The sequence below is a fragment of the Chinchilla lanigera genome, unplaced genomic scaffold (assembly GCF_000276665.1).
Source record: "Chinchilla lanigera isolate Chin_1 unplaced genomic scaffold, ChiLan1.0 scaffold00017, whole genome shotgun sequence".
Lineage (NCBI taxonomy): Eukaryota > Metazoa > Chordata > Mammalia > Rodentia > Chinchillidae > Chinchilla > Chinchilla lanigera.
The window spans coordinates 1,318,891-1,340,662 of NW_004955418.1; the positions used below are offsets into that span (position 1 = coordinate 1,318,891).

The 21,772-nt window shown below is 42.4% G+C and overlaps 1 protein-coding gene across 2 annotated transcripts in view; it reads left to right on the forward strand.

Moving 5' to 3' along the window:
* The first annotated feature begins 3,753 nt into the window (after nucleotides 1-3,753).
* Sil1 (SIL1 nucleotide exchange factor) overlaps nucleotides 3,754-21,772 on the forward strand; it is a 260,709-nt gene continuing 242,690 nt past the window's right edge. The window contains exon 1 of one of the 2 annotated variants that reach the window (XM_005382084.2): nucleotides 3,754-3,854. The gene's annotated coding sequence lies outside the window, so the exon portion shown is untranslated. The remainder of the gene's footprint in view (nucleotides 3,855-21,772) is intronic. The other variant, XM_013512923.1, reaches the window with a different exon arrangement.

Genomic DNA, 21,772 nt, shown 5'->3' on the forward strand with positions numbered 1-21,772 from the left:
CCTTCAGCATCTGAGGAGTCTTGAGCTCAGAGCCAGTACCTCATCCAGGTATTTTTACTCCCCTTAGACTGCTATTAAAAAAAATACCCCAGTCTGGGTAATTTATAAACAACAGATCTGGGCATGGTGGCACATGCCTATAATCCCAGCACTCTGGGAGGCTGAGATAGAAACATCCCACGTTCAAACCCCAGTTTGGGTATTTTAGTGATTTAGAGCCAGACTCTTAAAAAAAAAAAAAGGAAGAAGAAAGGAAGGAAGAAAAGGAGGGAAAGAAAGACTGACAGACAGATAGGCCGGGATGTAGCTCAGTGTGGTGATCCTGGGGTCAACACTCAGGAACTCCCCCACAAAGCTGGATGTGCATAGATGTAATCCCAGCACTCAGGAGGCTGAGGCAGGAGGATCAGGATGAGATTGAGGCCATCCTGGGCTACAGAGCCCAAACTACATAACAAGACCCTGTCTGAAAAAGCCAAACCAATCAACCAATCAAGCAACCAAAATCAGAAATTCACTGCCCACAATTCTAGAAGCTGTAAGGTACCAACAGATTCAGTATCTGGTGAGTGCTTGTTCTTTGTGTTGTCGTCAGGGTTTACAAGGGAAAATATTTAATACAGGACACATAATTTATAGGATTATTTTGTAAGATTCACCCAGAGTCAAATGCAAAAAAATGTGGGAGATCTGTCCACCCACTAGATTCAAAGAATCCAGCTGAGGGCAATGTTCTGCATGATTTCAGCTGAAGACCTAGAGCCCATGGCAATGTCCTCCACAAGTCCAACTGGAGGCCCAGAGCCCATGACAATGTCTCATGCAAGTCTGTGGTAGAAGCTAGAATGTCTGTGCCAGCAGGATGAAGGACCTGTGCCAGCAGGCTGAGGGATCTGCACTGGAGCCAGGAAGTGATGCTCAAGGCAAGGACCAGAGCTCCCCACAAAAGAACTCATCCTCAGTGACAGCGAGGTCCTGAACTCTTCTAGTGAGAACAGCCGAGTTCATATCAGAAAAACCAGTGCGACAAGTTTCTCCAGGAGAATCAACAGCACACTGTCTTCCCCTATAGTTCTCTTTTTTATGCTGTTGGCAACAATTCTCAGGTGGGCCCTCCACACCCAGGACCGTGCTGATTCAGTTCAGCTGGGTGTTACAAGTTGAACATTAGTAATCCACCACACTCTGCTTCAAAGATAGTGCCTTACTGCTGTGGCTTCTTACATCAAAAGGGGCGAGGGATCTCCCTTCAACTTCTTTTATAAATAACGAATCCCATTCCCCAAAGGCTCCACTCTTTTTTTTTTTCTAGACAGGGTCCCACTATGTAGTTCTGGCTGACTTTAAACTCACCATATAGCCCAGGCTGGCCTCAAACTTGAGATGATCCTGTCTCAGCCTTCTGAGTGCTGGGATTACAGTCATGTACCACCACACCCAGTTTGACTCCACTCTTAATTGTATCACATTAGGTATTAGGTTCCAAAGTACAAACTGTGGGGGGGACACCAATATTCAGACAATAGCAGAGATTTTTTTTTTAAGGTTTAGGGACTGGTGGGGGGCATAGATTATGTCTTCCCCAAATACCTGAGAGGACTGGATCTGTGTCAAGGAAGAAACTAGGCCCCTTTGAGTTCTGGTGGCTCAGTGTTCAGTTGGACATCCCCTTGGCCCATGCATTCACTTAATTTATTTTAAGTTTTCAGCATATTCTATTTTTAGGGATATTATTATTCCTTTTCTTTTTGAGATGGTCTTGCTAAATAGTTCAGGCTGTCCCTGAACTCATTATGTAGCCTAGGCTGGCTTCAAACTCTCAACCATCTTCCTGCCTTAGCCTCCCGAGTGCTGGGATTACAGGTGTGCACCATCAAGCCGGGCTCCAAAGATGTTATTCTTACAGCACTATTTATTTATTCATTTATTTTTGTGTTACTGGGGATTGAACCCAGAGCCTTTATATTAAACTATATTCTTAGACCCTCCCCCCTTTTTCTGAGATAGGGTTTCAGTAAGTCACTAAATTGCACAGGATGGGCTCAAATTTGTGATATTCCTGCCTCAGTCTCCTAGAGTTCTGGGATTACAGGCATGTGCTACTATGCCTGGCTTTAAAGAACTTTATTAATTTCTTTATAATGTGTGTCAAGCTTGATTGTAATTTATATATTCATTCTATAATCTACCACTCATGCAATACTCAGCATTACTTGTCCACATGATAGTTCCTGACTTATACTGGCTTGAGTTTTTTGATTTTATGATGACACAAAAGTGCAATTCAGCAGAATTTATACTTTGAATTTTGACTTTTCCCAGGCTAGCAAAATGCAGTAAGATCCTCCCTTGAGATGGTGGGCAGTGTCAGGCAGCCACAGCTCCCAGCCAGCCGTGCAATCAGGCGGGTAAACAGTCAGTACTCTAGTGTTTGTGGTTTTCTTGTATGGCAGGTGTATTAAATGCACTTTTGAAAATGCATTTTTTATTTACAGTATTTTCAATTAGAAAGTTTATTGGGATGTAAACTCATTGTGAGTCAGGGACTATACAGTTACATAAGCTGGAATGATTCCTGGGCCAAGTTTTTCTCATTGGTCTGGTAAGTGTGCCATGGGAAAGTGAGCTGTTCTCTGTCCTTTCCTACCAGCGAAGTGTTTTATACAGACCTTTCTCATAAACTGGCACTACCCATGCAACTATTGCCAGGAGACTGTTCTTTCTCCTTAGACTACTCACCTAGGTTTGCTCAGTGATTGTGAAGTCAGTTTCCTATCTGCTGGAAGTAAACATAGTCAAGAAGGTAAACTGAGTGCTGGAAGCTCATACCATGTGTAGAAGAAGAAAGCCGCAGATCATTGCTGGCTCTTGGGGGAAGACGTGGCATTTGGGGACACTGCTTGCTGTGATCATCCTTTTTTTCTACTCTGCAGGCTTCGTGACAATAAGCGATTTGAGGGCAGCACAGAGCACCCCATTTTCCTGATCAGATTTAGGAAGTCTAGGGAAGGGGAAAGTCTAGCCAGCGGTATGGTGGAAAGAGAACAAGACCCGGAGGCCCCCAAATCAAGTTTGAAAGGCCGGTCCTACTGCTGACTGCATGCCCTTGTCTAAATTCTTTAACTTCTTTGAGCCTCCGCCTCTCCATTTATAAGAGGGGACGGCAGAAATGATGAGAAGCAAATGTATGTGCAGTACTTAACACATATGACATGTAGTGGCTGAGTGGAGTTAGAATTGCAGGTGACCTTTTTATTTTTTTAGAGTCGATCGTTTTCAAAAATTTACGCCATCTACGATTACGTAAAGCGCGTGACTTACAGTTGGTTTGTTTTGCATGAATTTTCAAAGGACTATTTATGCTTGAGATTCGGTTTCTGTCACAAACTGAGTCATAACAGCTTTAGTTTTACCTTCCACCCACTCTGATTTTCTTTCCGAGGATCCTTCCGCTAGAAATTTGGTTGTTGACAGCGAAATCAAAGAATTTCGAAGTTCTAGTTTGGAAGCAAAACCAGGCCTGCGGCTATCACTTTATCGACGCGTCTCACTCCCAGAAAAGGCCACGAGGAAAACCGACTCCGGAAAGTGGGCGAGGAAAGGCTGGCTGGCCGGACAGCTGGCGGGCGGGGCTTAACCGGCGAGGGAGGCGGGGTCACTTTCTAGGGGTGGCGGGGCTGCCGCCGGCAGGCCTGACCGCTTACTATTGGGTGAGGCTGCGAGTGACGTAATAGCCGTGTGTTCCCGGGTTCTGAGGTCGCGCCGCGTTTGCTCGCGGGAGCTGGTTATCTCTGCGGCCGCGTGGAATTGTGGGGGTTGTGTCTGCCCCTCGGCTGTATTACGGGAAGCCGAAGGTAGGGGCGGTGAGGGCCGCCCGGCCCTGGAGCTGGGCGGGGGTAGGAGGGGGCCGCCTTGGCTTCCTCCCTCCGGCGGCCTCGGTGCCTTCCTTGCAGAGTTCCGGGGCCCCCGCATATGCCATCGTACTGTCTCCATAGTGAGGCGCCCACTCAGGTGGCCCTAGGTTGTCAGTTCGAAGGTCGCGTTCTCCCCGTCCAAACGTCTCCAGTAATCCTTTCAGCGCAGCACGTGCGGCAGTGGGAGTCCGAGACTGCCTTTTGGTCCACGTTTGTTTTAGTTTCCGTACCTGTTTCCTTTCTGTGTCCCGTATCTTGTCCAAAGGAGTGGATTCTGTGTTTTAGCTCCGAGACCCCGTCAGTGTTGACGTTTTGGTTCTTGGCCGAGGCTTTGATTCTTCACGATATGAAAGTGCGCCCTACTCGCCCATTGTGTGTTTCCCACTCTCCTGGAGGCTGGAAGACTTGGCCTAAGTGTAGAGCTTACAGGCTTTGGGGTGTCTCCAGTCGCCTAGGGTATTTGTGCATATTTCTGGGCTTTGCCGTCCAGAAACTTCTGATAAGGTAATGCATAGGCATGTGCAGTCCCCCGCGCAGGTGGTTCACATTCAGGTGATTCTGGAATCCTTGATTTTGAGAATATGCTTTAAAAGACAGGAGAGAATGACTTGACATGAGCTCCTGAAATGGGTCTTCATTGGAAAGGCCAGGAATTAGGAAATACCCAACATCCTAAAGCCAGTAGGGCCTTCCCTTGCACTGTAGGAGCTAAAGGACTGTTTGATGCTTCTCAAAAAAAGAAAGATATGTGGAGAGAGAACACATATGTGCATATGTGAGATTAGCTTTCCAATGAACATTTTTAAATGCCAGGTTTCCATCAAGCCTAGTGGGCTTTCCCACCTCAATAAAACAAACAGAAACCCCTGAAAATTGCTTTGAGCCATGGAAAGGGTTGGGTTAATCCAGACTAGATAGGTTAAAACACATCCTCCACATTTGCTAAGAGAAGAAACTGATGTTTACAAATACTAACAATGTTTGTTTTGACAGCATGGAAGATTTATTTGTTTATTTTTGGTGTGAGTTTTTTTTAGCTGTCACTGTATTCCAAGCTTTTCTGTTAAAAATAGAGCCAGATTGGGGAATTGGATGAAATTTTAATGGGGACCGGAGTGTAATGATACTGGCATTGATGTTTGTGTAACATGAATCAGAACTTGGTCTATGGTTTCGGTTGAGAACATGGCCCTTGGATTTTTAAGGTGCGTTGTCACACCAGATTTGTATTTTCTTTCATATGTTCATTGGATTTAATTTGCTAATTAATACATGTGCTGTTCTGATGATTGGCAAGAAAAGACTTACTGCCTCCATTTTACGGATGATGGAAATGGAAAATATGTTGGTAGGCATGTAGCAGCCTGGGAATGAAAAATTGGTTGATACTTTGGTATTTTTTTCCACCTCTTTCCTGTTGCTTTCTGGAGGTCAGATATTACTTTGCCTCTCTGCTGAGACCAATTTTGAGCTATGGTGTGTTTCACTGGCGGGAAAAAAAGGCTAATTAAATGCAGATGAGCAGCAACAAGGTGGCTTTAACAAACCCACCAGAATTTAATCTTCTAGTGTTGCTGTTCTGTAGAGTGGTGTGTGAGCTGTGGATTGTGACTGGTAAAGGTGGCATCACTTAAGCAGTTTTGAAAATCTACCTTTGAATTTCTTTTTAGAGACATTTTGGAACTATATGAGAGATTAGACTCATTAATACATGATTCCATATATTTTTAAAACTCCAAGTGGCATGGTTAAGCAACCTTAGTACCTGGTTTGTCTGCAAATGAATTACCTGTTCCTTTGAAGAGAAGGTAATGGATTTTAGAATGTAATAAACTTGAGTTTTACTTCTTTACCATTTACTGGTCTCATGACCTTCAGTAAGTTTCTTCACCTCTTAGTCAGTTTTCCACTGCATAATATGGGAATAGTACTTTCTTTGAAGAGTGATTAAATGAGGCAATACACATGAAAACTCTTGGGACACAGGAATGCAATCAATGTTTTTATCTTCAAAGAATGAAAATTTGCTATTAATGGGAATATTCAGAAGAGCATGATAGTCTGTAAAAGGAAATTGTACCTTTTTTCTAAATAGGTGGATGCCTTCCACTTCTCTTTCCATATGCTTGTAGATTCATTCTCTGACCTATTCATCCTGCCTCTTGTCTTTTTCTTCATTTTTTTCCTTTCCTATGTGAAGCTGTGCTGTAGAGGCTGTCTGCCAGTGTCTTGGAGTAAGCTTATTTTCAGGAGAGCTAATCTGAACATGCTTACAGTGCTAGCTCCTTAGCCATATATTCCTAGGGATTTTTCTTTGGGGCCCCAGCTGGTGTGTAGATCACGCTCTGCAGCACAGACATTTCTAACTCCAGGATTTGCTGTCAATTTGGAGACCGTCCTTGTGAAGCTAATCTTTCTTCTTTCTGAGCGAGGATGAATACTTTATCCTTCTCTGAGTCGGCATTAAGCTGTGAGCCTTAGTTTTCTACAATAGAGAGCTTCGTATTTTAATTATATGTGGTCTATAAAAAGGGAATATCCTACCTTTTTCTTTTCTTCATTTACTTTCACCAAAGATTTCACTGCTGAGTAGGGGAAGAGGAGAAGAGTCTGTTGTCATTCAGTTGAGACTCTGGGTAAATTCTTAGCATTAACAATAACTGAGTTTTTCTTTGGAACAAAACCTTATAAAAATTTCAAGTTGCTCAGACACATATGGAGAATCCCAGGACTATTCCTGACTTTTTTTTTTTTTGTTTCGTTTGTTTGCTTTTGTAGTACTGGGGATGGAACTCAGGGCCTTGTACAGGGCCTCTACTAACTGAGCTACATGCCCAGCTTGTGAGGATTTTGTGCCTGGCATTCTCACTTGTGTAATTTTTACCCTGGAGATAGGGAGAATCCAGTAGCAACATATCTGTGTTTGGTCCAGACTTGTATTTTCTTCAGGTTTTACTGGGACAGCCTATATACAGGATATGGTTGTGCTGGCTGGCTAGCTGAGCCTGGCTTCATCTTGCTAATATTTACTTCAGATTTGGTGTTGCAAAGGAAGGGGCATAATCAGCACATGTGTAACATTCTGTGCCATGGCCTTGGAGGTCAGATGCAGAGAGCCTTGAGTATAGGGCTGAGCAAATGGAAAGTGCCAGTTTTATCGCAGGAGTACTGTTGAAATGCTGTGACCTTCATGACAATCAGTGTTTCTTGGTGTCACCTCATTTGTGAATACAAATGCCTTTTTTGGTTTCTCCCATGAGAAAGGTGAACAACCTTTTCAGTTTGCTCAGGATAGGAGATTTCCCAGATGTGGGACTTTCAGTGCCAAATCTAGCAAAGTCTGGGGCAAACTGGGATAAATTGGTTATCCCATGACCCCTATGCAGTTAGCAGAGCTACTGTCTACATGCTACTGGGTTGGCCCTTTGGGTTCATCTAATCAGGTATGTTTTCTCTGTCTTTTTGAGACATGGTCTCACTATGCAGTTCAGGTTGGCCTTGAACTCACTTTGTAGCCCAGGCTGGCTTCAAACTCATCAGTTGCTTTTCAACATTTTATTCATTATCAAATTTTGAGACCTTCCCATTGTCCACTTCTCTATGAAATTTAATTATTATTATTTTTGTTTTTTTGAGACAGGGTTTTGATATGTAATTGAGTCTGATCTTGAACTCATTATGTAATCTAGACTGGCGGTGAACTCAGAGTGATTGTCCTGCTTCAGCCTCCCAAATGCTGGTATTATAGATGTATGCCACTACACCTGGGTTCCCTATGGGATTTTAATACTACAGATATACTGTGCATCTGTGTATTGTGGCCCTTTGACCACAAACCATTATAATATCCTTAATTTTTCTCCTCCAGGAATCAATTTTCATCTTCTTGGTAATATCCTGTCTTTTTTCTTTATACTCATCATGGCCTATTTTCTATTTAGAAGATACACCTGTCATCACAAGCTTTATTTTTTTTTAAATCAATATATGTTTGCAGTACGCAATGTTTACATTTTTTGTGGAGAGTTGGTACATAGCACATTTTAATTCCTTTCTCCTTTTCCTGCCCTTCCTTTCCTCCCCCTACCTCCACTTCTTGATCCCTTTCTTACTTGAGAAACATCTTATCATCTTACTTCCTATTATCTTTTATTTTGTCCTTTATTTATATTTTAGGTTTCTTGTATAAGAAAAAAACATGGAGTATTTAAGCTTGTGTGTCTGATTTATTTTACTCTATAGGATGTCAAGGTGTATCCATTTTCCTACAAACGACTTAGTTTATCCTTCTTTATGGTAGGGTAGTACTCCATTAAGTGTAAATATCACATTTTCTTTATCCATCATCTGTTGATGGACATAGAGACTGCTTCAAAGATTTAGCTATTATGAATTGTGCTCCTATAAATATAGGAATGTGTATATCACTGTAATATGTCTTTAATTCTTTTGGGAAAATACCTAGAAGGGGAATAGCTGGGTCAAATGGAATTTCTAGTTTTAATTTTTTGAGGAATCTCCATACTTATTTCCATAGTTTACATTCTCACCAACAATATAGAAGGGTTTCTTTTTCCTTGCAGTCTCACTGGCATTTGTTACTTGATTTTTTGATGATGGTCATTCTTACTGGGGTAATGTGAAATCTCAGTGTTTTAATTTGTATTTCTCTAATTGCCAGCAATGTTGAATACTTCTTCATGTATTTATTAGCCATTTGTACTTCTTTTTTCTGTGAAGTGTCTATTTTACTTTCCTATTTTTTGATTAGGTCTTTTATTTTGGGGTGTCTAATTTTTTGAGTTCCTTATATATTCTAGATATTAGTCCTTTGTCTGAGGAATAGCTGGTGAAAGTTTTTCCCATTCTGTAGGTTGTCTTTTTACTCTGTTGGTTCATTTATTGTGCAAAAGCTTTTTAATTTCATATGATCTCATTTAATTTGATATGATTCTTGGTACTATTTCCTTGCAACTGGGGTTCCATGTAGACAGTCTTTGCCTATGCCTATGACCTCAAAAGTTTTACCTATTTTATTTTCCGGCAGGTTGTTCCTGTTTTAACATTTAGTATTGACCCATTTAGTTTAACACTGAGTGTTCCTGGAGTGCATGTTGGGGTCTTTGAGTGGTGTCTGATGTTTAGCCCATGTCACATTTCAAGTCCACAAAGACAAGGGGAGGGGTATGTTTTAGGGGTCTCCTCACTGGCCATGTTATGACTGATTCTTGTTCTTGATTATGCTTTTCAATTATCACTTTTATTATCACATACAGAGGAGCATCACAGCAGTTGGTGAACTGATCTTCATATCTAGCCCTCTCTCCCTGCAAGTAGTTTTCCCCTTCTGTACTGTGAGGGAAAAGTTATAGAAACTATAAGAAAAATCTGATTTGAATCTAGAAGTTCTGTGAGGATGACTGATACCAGTGACTTTTTTTTCCTCTTCAGTATCAGGGGTTGAACTCAGGGCCTTTGTACTGAGCTATATCCCCACTTCTTTAGGAATTTTTTTTTTATTTTTATAGTAGGGTCTGGCTAAGTAGCTAAGTTGCTCAGGCTAGGCTCAAACCTGCAGTCCTCTTGCCTCAGCCTCCCAGAGGCCAGTGAACTTTTAAGTGGATGTTTCTTTACCTCTGGGGATAATCTCAAGCTTAACTGCTTTTTTTTCTACGGGGTTCCTAAGGGTGCAGCAGCTGTCAGACCAAACTAGAAACCTGGAAGGCATTAGTCTAGTGGAAGGAACATTAAGTAGGACAGTCGATGCAAAACAAATTGATCTATCATGCTTTGAGTCCAGTCTGAATTAGATACTGGAAGCTTCAGAGGCCAGCACCTAAGCATGGTATTTAAGACTGACTTAGTGCTCCCCTCCTCTCCTGTCTCATACTCACCTACTGAAGTGTAAAAGCATGGTGTTTTGGGGCTGGAAGAGATCATCAGGGAGGTCTGTGATCCTCCGAAACACCAGGGTTGGTAATGTTTCTTTTCTCAGGGGTGGCCGTTTATGGTTTCATTTTGTTTGTTTGCAGTGATAGGGATTGAACAGGAGAGTCTCCCCTGCATGGTAGGCATTTGCTCTACCACTGAGCTACATCCCCAGCCCTGTTTATGCATGCTTGCCTGCCTGCTTGCTTTTTCTTTTTCTTTTTTTTTGGCAGTACTGAGGATTGAATCCAAGGCCTTTGCACTAAACTACATCTCTAGCTCTTTTAAATTTTTTAAAAATTTGAGATAGCGTCTCACTAAGTTACTAAGTTGCCCAAGCTGGGCTTGAATTTGTGGTCCTCCTGCTTCAGCCTCCCAGAATGATGGAATTATAGGCATGTACCACCTGCATGCCTGGCTTGTTTATGGCTTTTTGAGAGAAGAGGTAGAAGATAGCCCTCTAATGCCCAGTGTCTCAGTTTTGTATCTTGACTTTTTTTTAATTTTGAGATTGAGTCTTTTTTTTTTTTTGAGATTGAGTCTTGATAAGTTGTCCAGAGTAGTCTCAAATATATTATCCTCCTGCCTCAGCATCCCAGGTAGCCAGGATTATAGGGAAGTGTTGCCATGCACTATTGATTTTTTTTTTTTTTTCCCTGAACCTCAGAGAAGTGATGTAGGCCATCTACATTTTTTTAAGGGCACCCACATATTAGTGAGACTAGTGTGAGAACTGAGATATAAGCCAGGGGGTTCACAGAGGGTGGCCATAGAAGTTGTTAGAATTGTAAAATGAGGAAGATGTTTTTGCAGTTAAAAGTCTCCAGAAAGGAGAAAGCCCCGCCTTTCTGTTTTCAAGACACTGCCTCATCCATTATATCACAGCCTTCACTATTGAGGGTTTTGACTGCCATACTGGTTTTTCTTTTATACCTGTAGAATTGTTTTTTCCTTACTCTTACTTAAAGAAGGAATGAATTTGAAATCTTCCTCTGTGTTAGAAACAAAGAAATTGTGGTCAGGCCAGACTGCTATGTTTTCTGTAAAGAAAGGGGTGTCAGGCCCCAGTGGACCTAATCCTAGTGATCCAAGCAAACCTTGAATGCATCTCTAAGAAGAAAAAGAGAGGGAAGCTGGCATGGTGGTGTGTGCCTATAATCCTAGAACTCTGGGAGGCTGAGGCAGAATGATCATACATGTGAACCTAGCTAGGGCAATTTAGCTAGACTTTGTTTCAAAAACAAAACAAAACAAAACAAAACAACAACAACAACCAGCTGGGGATGTAGCTCCATGTAAAGGCCTTGGATTCAATCCCTAATACTGGGTGGGCGGCATGGAAGAAAGGAGAGAATATATGTATATCAGTGCAGTTTAAAAACATGTTGGGAGCTGGGCAGAGTGGTGTCTGCCTTTTTCAGGGGCACCTTTTAAAACATGGAATGCTTCACAAATTTGCCTGACATCCTTGCGCAAAGGCCACACTAATCTTCTCTGTATAGTTCCAATTTTAGTATATGTGCTGCTGAAGCAAGCACTAGAAAATCACGGCACTTTGGAAGGCTGAGGCAGGATGATCGCAAGTTCAAGTGTTCAAGTCTTGCCTGGGTATCTTAGTGAGACCTTATCTCAAAAAATAGAAGGGTTGGGGATGTGGCTCAGTGGTAAGGTGCCCATGAAAAACAAAACACAACACAACAAAACAAAACTCAGACTCAGGTTCATGACCTGTTCTCTACTTAACTAGCTGTGAAATCATAAATTATTTTTTTTAAGCCTTAGCTTCGTGATCTGTAGAGTGTGAATAATAATACCTACTTTAGTTGCTGTCTTGAGAATTTAGAGAATGTGTATATATGTATATATATATATATTTAGAATTAGAGAATATATATATCTAGAATTTAGAGAATATATATATATATATGTATGTATTTTAAATATGGAACACCTCACGAATTTGCGTGATAGCCTTGCGCAAGGGCTACGCTAATCTCTGTATTGTTCCAATTTTAGTATATGTACTGCGGAAGCAAGCATTAGAGAATATTTTTTTAAAAAGGAAAAAAAAGATTTGCTATCATATGTGAAAAATCCCTCCTCTGGTATAACATAAGTGCTCTGTATGATTTTCAGTAGTGACTAACATGGAACTTTGCAGTCTTGCTGGGCTCAGTTCTCACCTTTCCCAGATTTTCCCTCACAAGTGCCTGAACCAGCAGATTGTTTCCTGGGCATTGTCCTACATAGGTCTTTATTGGAGTAGAGCTTGCTGGTCCTGAGTCTGCTTGTGGCCCTCTTGACAGTGCGTATTCATTCCCTTCTTCTCTCCCCCTCTCTCTCTCTCTCTCTCTCATTTTTTTTGAGACAGGGTTTCACTTTGTAGTACAGGTTGGCCTTGAACTCATTATGTAGCCCAGGCTGGCCTTGAGTTTACAACAGTCTTCCTGCCTCAGCCTCCCATGTACTGGGATGACAGGTGTGTGTTACCATGTCCAGCTCTCTCCTTGTCCCTTGCTTTCTGCTGTTCAGCCAGATGTGCAGCAGGTAGCTAATTAAGGGGATTTGGACTTCTATTGTGGCTTTTCTGTGCTTTGTATGCCCATTTCTGGTCCTTAGGCAAGGTCAGAGAGGCATAGTCAAGTACACTGACTTGGCTTTTGTGTTCAAGTTGCCTGTCTCTCCCCTTAAAATTTATAACTAAGCCAGGCATGGTGGCACATCCCTGGAATCCCAGCACTCTGAGAGGCTGAGGCAGGAGGATTACAAGTTTGAGCCCAGTCTGGGCAATTTAATCACTTAGCAAGACTCTGACTCAAAATAAAAAGCTATTAAAAAGAGCTAGAGCTATATCCTAGTACAAAGGCCCTGGATTAATTTCCCCATTGTCCCTGCACCCCCCAAAAAGATTCATAATTGGTTCAGTGGGAATGGCAGTGGAGAAAACAACCCCAAAGCCACTCCTATTATACTAATCCCAAACTGAATTTTTTTGGGGGCATACTGGGATTTGAACTCAGAACCTTGCACTTGCTAGGCAGGTGCTGTGCCACTGAGCTATATCCCTGGCCTTCAAGCTGAATTTAAAAAAAATCCAGTTACCATTAACTTTAAGCCTATGCCTTATTCCTCTGAACAAAGCAAGTAAGGTAAAAGCTCATTATTTTGGGGCAAAGCCAGTCTGAGTTGGTGAAAAAAAAAATAGGATTTAGAGTGTTTTCAAGGGATTGCTGTTGTCTTAAATTTCTTGGTAAGCCTCTGCAGCATGGTCCTTACCTCATTGTATTGCTTTCCTGGTTTCCTGTTTCCAGGATGTTGTATATCATTGCCACTTCTGGTCTTCCTGTATATAGTGGTGATCAGTAAACACTTTGGCTTGGAAGCCTTCAGTGGCACCCAGTGGCTGCTAATACATTTCAAATGTGTCATTTTGTCTTAGTGTTCCATGCTGTGGCAGTGTATGCCTGTCTTACCACTTTAATTATAACCTGTATCATTACATGTCATTCCACTCCTGTTAACCTCATCCATGTTGTCCTCTAAGCAAGCCTCACGTCTGGGTCTCTGCTGGTTTATTTCACTTAAGATTATAGTCTCAAGGTGTATCCATTTACCTAGAAATGTCTCAAGCTTATTCTTCTTTATGGCAGAGTAGTACTCCATTGTATAAAAAAAAACCCCACATCTTTATCCATTCACCAGTTGATGGACATTTGGGCTGTTTCCAAGATTTGACTGTTACAGACTGTGCCACTATAAACATGGGTGTGCATAAAATGTCGCTGTGGTATGATGCTTTTAATTCTTTTGGGAAGATACCCAGAAAGGGAATAGCTGGGTGAAATGAGACCTTTAATTCTAGTTTTTTGGTTTTTTTTTTTTCCCCAGTACCGGGGATTGAACTCATGACCTTGTACTTGCCGGGCAGAAGCTGTGCTGCTGAGCTAAATCCCCAGCCAATCCTAGTTTTTTGAGCAATCTCCCCATTGATTTCTTTTTTTTTGTTTTTTGTTTTTTTCCGGTACTGGGAATTGAACTCACGACCTTGCACTTGCCAGGCAGGCACTGTGCCACTGAGCTAAATCCCCAGCCTCCTCCACATTGATTTCTATAGTGGTTGCACCAGTCTGCATTCCCACCAACAGTGGAGAAGGGTTCCTTTTTCCCCACACCCCCTCCAGCATTTGTTATAGGTTTTTTTTTTTTGTTTGTTTTTGTCTGGTACCGGGAACCGAACTCACGACCTTGCGCTTGCCAGGCAGGCGCTTTGCTGCTGAGCTAAATCCCCAGCCCCGTATTTGTTATAGGTTGACATCCCTATTTTATAGTGATAAACATCTGAGGTTTGGAGAGTCTAAATGACTGTTTCAGGATTAGTGGGGTAAGGGCTGTAACTAGTTCAGGTAGCTTTACCTCATATTCATGCCCCTGCTCTTAGTTCTATGACAGGGAAGTAGTCTTCTCTGTTTGGAATGGATGTAGATCTCCAGGTTTCAGGGCTGTTTCATTTGGGAGCTCTGATGTTTCTTCTTTCCTTTTTTTGGATTGCACCTTCCCCTTTCAGGACTCTCTTACATTGAACTGTCTTCTCTGGAAAAAAAGAGTGAACAGTACGTTTCTTCATTTTCTGGTTGGGGTAAAACTAAGGCTCCGTTGTGATATGTTTTAGGGAAATTTGGATTGACAGTATGCTTTCCTATTCTTGACTGAGAATTATTGCTACTATTAGGCAGAAGGCTTTGTTTCCAGGTTACAAATCTCTTTAGCAAAGAAGTAAGTGTGGAATAGAATAGGAAGGACTCAGGTAGTCCTTGGATATAATTTAATGCTCCACATCCCAGAGAGAGTAAACATTGTAAAGTATGCAAGATGGCTTTGGATTAATATCCTGACAACATATGGTTTGGCATGTAGGGCATTCCTTAGAGACCCTGTGCACCATACACAGCCTGCCTTTGCTGGGTGGCCCCTTCCCACAGATCTTTCCAGCAGCTGTTGTGCACCTGGGTAAATCATCAGTTTTTGTAAGCTTAAAAAAAAAAACAAACCAAAAACCAAAAATATAACAATAGAAAAACAATTTTAACTGATGAAAATCCTTATGTTGGAGACATAATAAATGCACAACCCTGAGAGACAGTGTGTTTTATATTCTACTTAGTTTCCCCTGAGTTTGTCTGGGAGATTCCCTTCATTGGGAACACTGGGTAAGCCTCACTCCTGGTCTCTTGAGAACACAGCATTGAAAATCCCCCTATTCTTTGTGACTGTTGCCTTTGAGGTCAAGGGTGTGGAAGGTCTCTGGGAACCCTAGGGGAGGCATCCAGCACCATGGAAGGAAGAAGGCTCATTTGTTTCTAAGGACCAAGCAGAGATCCTTGGCTTTTTCTATCTCTTTCTACTTGAATCAGAATTTAAACCTTCAAAGGCAATTTTGTGCTTTATAGATACAGCTCAAAGTGGGGGAGTCTCCATTGCAATCTCCAAGGAGGACTTGTTGGGACATATAAAGGTCGTGCTGGGTACTTTCCTTACCCAGCCCTGACCTGTGCTGTGCCAGAGAGAGTTGTAGAGCGAGGTTCCAGCTAATGGCTTGGTCAGAGCCCCCTGGTGGGGGTGGCTTTGCAAGCCTGGTAACTCAGCTAGTTCACCTGGGTTTAAGTTGCAGGGGTGTTTCTCGGGCACATGAAATTCATAAGACTCCATCAAACCATAGTGCTAGTTAACTAATTACCTCCAAGGAACCTGATTACCAAGTGGATTTGTGTGGCTAGGTAAGAACAGTCTTCTACAAGAAAGGTTACGGCAGTTGGGAAGCCAGCTTATTTCTAGAGGAAAGCAAGGCAAAGAAAGCTTTTGGGTCATGGTGGCAGATACTGTACACCCAGATGTAAGCCATGTCCTAGTGTGCTTATTTAATCTCTCTACTCATCTGTAAGCCCCCCTGCTGAATTTTCACATATGTTAAGAGTAAGGACTCAGATGTTTTATCTCACTTGTTCTCTTTCCTTCTGAGAGGGCACTCTTCTCTATAGACCTGGGGAACAGTGCCTCTTTGTGTGATACATGGACTTTGCCTGCTGGCTTGCCTGCTGTCCCATGGTGAGAGCAGTGTACTGAGACTGAAGGACAAAGCCCAGAGGACCACTACTGCCTCGGCCTCACATGTCCCAAGAGCCTGTTCTTGGCATTCTTGAGTGTTCCTTTTCTCCTTGCACACAGATTATAGTATTCACTGCTAATTTAAATTCACATAACCTTCCGTCCCCTCTCCGCCTTAAAAAAAAAAGGCCCTGTGTATTACAGGGTAGAGAACAAAGCAAGCAGCCTTGGTCTCCTGGTGGAATTTGTTTTATCGCGTGTGTTTTTTATGTAGCCTCCCTACGGGTTGCCTTTACTTTAATAGGGCTAATGTGTAATTCAGGTATATTGATATTCTGCAGTCATAGAATCACACCTTTTTAAACTTCATTTGTCATAAATAGTGTGACAAGTAGATTCAGGAGCTTTGGTTGACAGGCTTCCTGGCTTGCTTGTCTGCTTTGGGCTCTAGACTCCATTCTGGTTCCTGCTGGGCCCTGCAGAAAGGAGAGACCCTGTAGCCAGGATGATGATTTCCTTGTTTCATAATAGGGGCCTGAAGATAGCCTACTGTTCTCCTCTCTCCTGCCTATTGCCAATTTTACTGGCAGTTGCCATGAAATGTGTATGAGGAAGCTGGCAGAATGGCTCTCTGGGAACCGTTTATTTGAGAACTCCCAGCAGAGAAATGCGTTTTCCTTTCTTCTTGTGGTGCTGTGTGACATTGTGATCTGGTACTACTTGTTCCCCTGCATACTGAGACCTGTGTATGACTCCTCCAGCCCTTTTGGGATTTTCAACAGTAAACCGTTTGCTGCTTTACGGTTTTCCCCCAAATTCCATCACCTTCCTAGGAAGGTGGAGGAGTGTGCTAACAATCGACCAAGCTGAGCCTGTTTCTATCACTGTGATTGCTGAAGGTCTGGTGAGTTAGCCCAGAGGAAACATGTTTCCCATTGCTCCTGGGGCTGGGCATTTGCTGCAGTTGCGTTTAGTGTTAAAAGTCATACTAGAGGCTTGGTTGGAAAGGAAAAAGCACTGAATAATTATTACTTATATACTGGTTAAACCTATCAGCCAACAGAGGTCAAGTGCAAGGAAAAAGCACAATAATGTTATTATAATGGCATAATAGTTATCACTATAATAATCAGCTGGCACAGCTTTTGATAAGAGGCAGATTCCAAATTGAGTGTAGGAGAAAGTGTTAACCTTGAACTACAGCACAATGAATAGGCGCTTTTTTTTTTTGCAGGAGGTGCTGTTTAGATGCTGATTGTTCAGGTATGGAGTTGCTGTCCTCTCTTCATAGCTAAAAGAGCTATGGAGACCAGCTAGGACTGGGTGCTCTGCAGGTATTTTCTGATAGAACGATGAAACACACCATCTTTGGTGAACTGTGCCCAGTACCTAGGAAGTGCATTTTAATTTCATCTGTACCAATTGTAGTGGGCTGTGCTTAAGGAAAACAGGCTTTTCTTTCCCAGAGAGCGTATTGGGAGCTGCATTCCCAGTTCTGGCTAGGAAGGTGGTAGTGGAGATATGAGCAGGTACATGACTCACAAAGGCAGTACTAGGTTAGGAGAAAAGAATCTTTGGATTCCGCAGACCTGGGTTTTACTCCTGACCTTGACATTTGCATCAGCTGCTCATGGATGTGCTATTTAGTTTTCATTTGCTTTTCATTAATAGTCCTGTCTAGAAAGTATGTGATTGTGCCTGGCACTTTGAGGTGGTCAGCACATCCCTTGGCCTTCCTTTATCTCATCTCCAGAGCCTCCCTAAAGAATAGAAGGGCAGGAAGAAGGTCCTCTGCTTCCATAGTGGGGAGTTTTGGCCTCAATTAGAGCTTTATGTGAGCTTCCTCAGGCGGTGGTGTTGCTTCTGTAAACCATGATCTGTAGATCTCCTCTGAAGCTGCCTCATCAGGGGAGACTTTGATATTTAATGTTTAGGTACATCTCTGCTTTATCCAAAGAGTAAAAGAGAGGGTTTAAAATCTCTTCAGAGAGCAGTATACCTACTTCTGTCTCAGACTCCTATAGCCTTGTCTTCTTTTTTTTCCTTGGGTGGGTCATTTAGGGGTACTCTCTACTCTGGGGATCAGACATTTCTTGTGTGGGCTGCTGGTTATTTGGCTCTATGTCTTTACTGGGCAAAGATTTTGTGTTTCTGCCTAGGCCTTTGCTGTGGACTTTTATTTTGGAAGCTTGGCACATTCAGACAAGGTGGTATCTTTTTAGACTATTTTTGGCAGTAGGCCAGCTTGTCACTATGGCTACCACGGGAGGAATGGCAGGACATAGAAAGTAACTTCTATAAGAAATTTTGGAAAGAGGGAGGGAGAAGGGGAAAGAATAGTTAGGCTTTTGGTCACATAGAACAGCTTCTCTTAAGTAGAACATTTGATCTGGACAGAATTTCAATTTCTTTCTCCTTTTAATTTAGTTTTTTCAATCAACAAATGTACATAGAACATCCATTATATTCCAGATTCTGTACGCTCTGGGACACAGTTGTGAGTAAATCAGAGGTAGTTTCTACTTAGAATGTAGTTTCTAGTTAGAAGTAGTTTCTACTTAGAATTCTTAGAAGTAGTTTCTACTTAGAATTAATATAGACATTAATCAAATTATAGTCATAAAATGTAAGGTACAGTTGTAATAAGTGTATTGAAAGTAAGGAGTATGGTACCATGACAGCATTTGACAGGAATTTGACTTGGTCCTAGGACCAAGAGGGTATTGAGAAAGGTTTCTTTGAGCAAGTGATGTTCAAATTAAATTGCAGAGGACACCAGGTATTTTCTAAGCACAATGACATGAGTTTGAAGAGTATTTTAGACTGAGGACCCAGCTTTTGCAAAGGCTCCAGGGGCTGGAGGTGGGTGTGGGGAGTTCTCTGAGGAATTGAAAGTGTGGCTAGAACATGAGAGAAAAGAGTTGCAAGATGAGGTTGGAAGAGGGGCTGGGGATTTAGCTCAGTGGCAAAAGCGCCTGCCTGGCAAGCGCAAGGTCGTGAGTTCGGTTCCCGGTACCGGAGAAAAACCAAAAACCAAAAAACAAAAAACAAAAAAAAAAGATGAGGTTGTAAGGATTGGCGAGGGCAGACCTGGTCAGCTGTGTCGAGGTGCTTTGTATTTGTCTGGAGAGCAGGGACACTTTTGGAGAGCTGTAGGTGGTTGTGATGATGAGATGATTGGATGTGCAGCATGAACAGGTCACTTTCTTGGATACTGCGTTTGGCAGGATTTGATGAGGGACTGAAAATGAAGATCAGAAAAGGGGATGTTACTAGTCAGGTACATGGCTACAATACTAGCTACTCAGGAGGCTGAGGGAGGAGGATTGCAAATTTGAGGCTGGCAACTTAGTGAGACCCTGTCTCAAAACAAACAAAAGGATAAGGTATAGCTATAGCTCAGTAGTAGAGCACTTGCCTAATGAGGCCCTAGGTTCAACCCTTGGTACTGCTTAAAAAAAAAAAAAAAAAAGGAACATTGCTATGATGTTATTAATTTTTTTTAGTTAAATGGTCTTCAGAATGATCCTTTGAAACTGGGCACATTTTTCTTTCTAAATCAACTCCTCTGTCAGTGCCCATATTGTATTGTTGGGGCCACCTGGCCACTCAGCAGACCTGGTAGCCACGACTGCCAGCATACCTGCCTGGAAAAAGGTCTGAAGGTTTCAGGCCTCTCCCTTCTTAACATTTGACAGCTTCACAGCCCTTTGTAACTCGCTGTATTGCAATCTCTCTGTCGGCTGTCATCACTGGGTAGATGCTACCCCTTATATCTTGGGTCCCTTTTAGCCACTGACTCTTGGCAACTCCTTGAGGTACGATGTGCTCAGTTAGGAAACCCAGCACCTGTGGCTTGTGTAGTAGTTGGTTCTGGTTGATTTAGGTGTGTACATATTTTCTCTTGGCAGCAGCCCTTGTCTGGAGGGCTAGCAATTAGCTGGTGTTGTTCTTACTGTGCAGCCAGGAAGACCGAAGTGCAAGACAGGCCTATTGTATAAAGGAAACTGGTCAGAGCCACATGATGCCAGGCCAAGTGTTAAGTGTGAGGTGACCATTTTAGACCCTAGGCCGACCCCTTCCTTAGTGGTATTTTGATACAGGAAAATAGAAACTCCCAGCCTGAACGATATCTGGGATGAGTTCATGTTCTGTAAAACTGAAGAATGAATTTTAGGAACAGTGGAGGTTAAGAGCAGAATATATTTATTGAAGGAAAGAAAGCTTCTGTCCAAGAGAGGGACAGAAGGGGGCCCGAGTGGGTTGCCCAAGACACTGTCTTTTCTAGGGATTTTTATAGAGCAAAACCATGAGGTGGGGGCTGGTCCAAGGTAAGGGAAAAATGGGAAATTACAAGGTGGGCCAAAACTATGGCCAGCCAATAAGATTACAAGTATAATTGTTCCGGAAAACTGAGTAAACTGGGATCAAATGGGGAAACGAGTCACACAGCAAGTGGGCATGAATATAGAACAGGTGCTTTTCCTGTAGGGAGATTGGGCTAGTGACTTTTTCTGGCTTTTTGAAGGTGATTGCTACCTATTTAGAATATCAGTCCCTGATGTCCATCCTTAGGGAGGTATGTGGGTGCATTTGTTTAGTCCTTTGTCATGAGGTCTGGCCCACATCTCCATTCATAAGGTATCTTGTCTTTCATGTTGGCTCCTTTGAGGGCCTGGCCCTGTCTGACTGCCTATAATAATTTTATCTTAAGTCAGCTGCCTAAAACACTTTGACCTTCCCCAGGACCCCTTTGGATACTGGATGTGAGGGAACTTCTTTCTCATTGATAATAGAATTTTTTTTTTTTTTTATTTTAAAGAGTAAAAGAAGGATAACATAATAAATAGGGGGGGCTTACCAAATTACAGAAAAAGTGGTAGGAAATTATCAATGGTTGTTGGTTTACATATTGTTATCTACAAGATAGTTTCTCAGGAGAACAAATAGACAATAGTGAGTTACAGACAAAAGAGGTAGGAGATTATCAATAGTTGTTGTACTATACTTTGTTATCTTCAAGGTGGCTTCTAAAGAAAATAAATAGAGCTATACATGAGTGACCTATTGAATAATCATTAACTATTCTCAATGGCTGTTGTAGGAAACACATAATAATAAACATACATCCATTTACAAAATAGGATAGGAACAATACAAACATTACAGAGTTATGGATAGATTAGTAGGAAAATATCAATGGCTGCTGTAATACATGGTGGTATCTTCAAAGAAAGAAGGAAGACAGAGATACATAAGAAGGATCTAACAAGTAGTTACAGCCTAAGGGCTGTCAAAAATAGCATATTACCTCCTCACCAGTGACTCCGGTCACTGAGGTGTGACGGCTGGAAGGAAGATCAGGATTGAAAAGAAGGACTGAGAGACTTGCACCTGTGGCTACCAACAGCCTGTTTTCTTGTTCCTCCATAGTCATGATTACCCAGGGCTCCTCCATGGAGATGACAGTCTGGCTGGAGGGAGAAGGTAGAGTATGCCCTGGGTCCCCTCATCTCTGTTGGACTAACTGGTAGGATGGGTCTGAGCTCCGGGGCCTCTGCTTCAGAGGGAAGACCAATCTCCAGTGGTCACATTTGCATTCAGGGCCTGGCCCAGGGGGCCTCTCAGGGCAGTTCCTCTTGAGGTGGCCTGGCTTTTAACAGTGGTAGCAGATGAATGCAGTTGTTGAGTTCTTCTTGGGGCCCTGGGAATCAGACTTAGGGTCTGTTTCTCTTAGTGCTGCAGCAAAAGCAGCTGCTTTTTCTCAGTCTCTTTGTTTTCTCTCCTTGACCTCCTCCTCATCATGGCTATAGAATACTGAGGAGGCA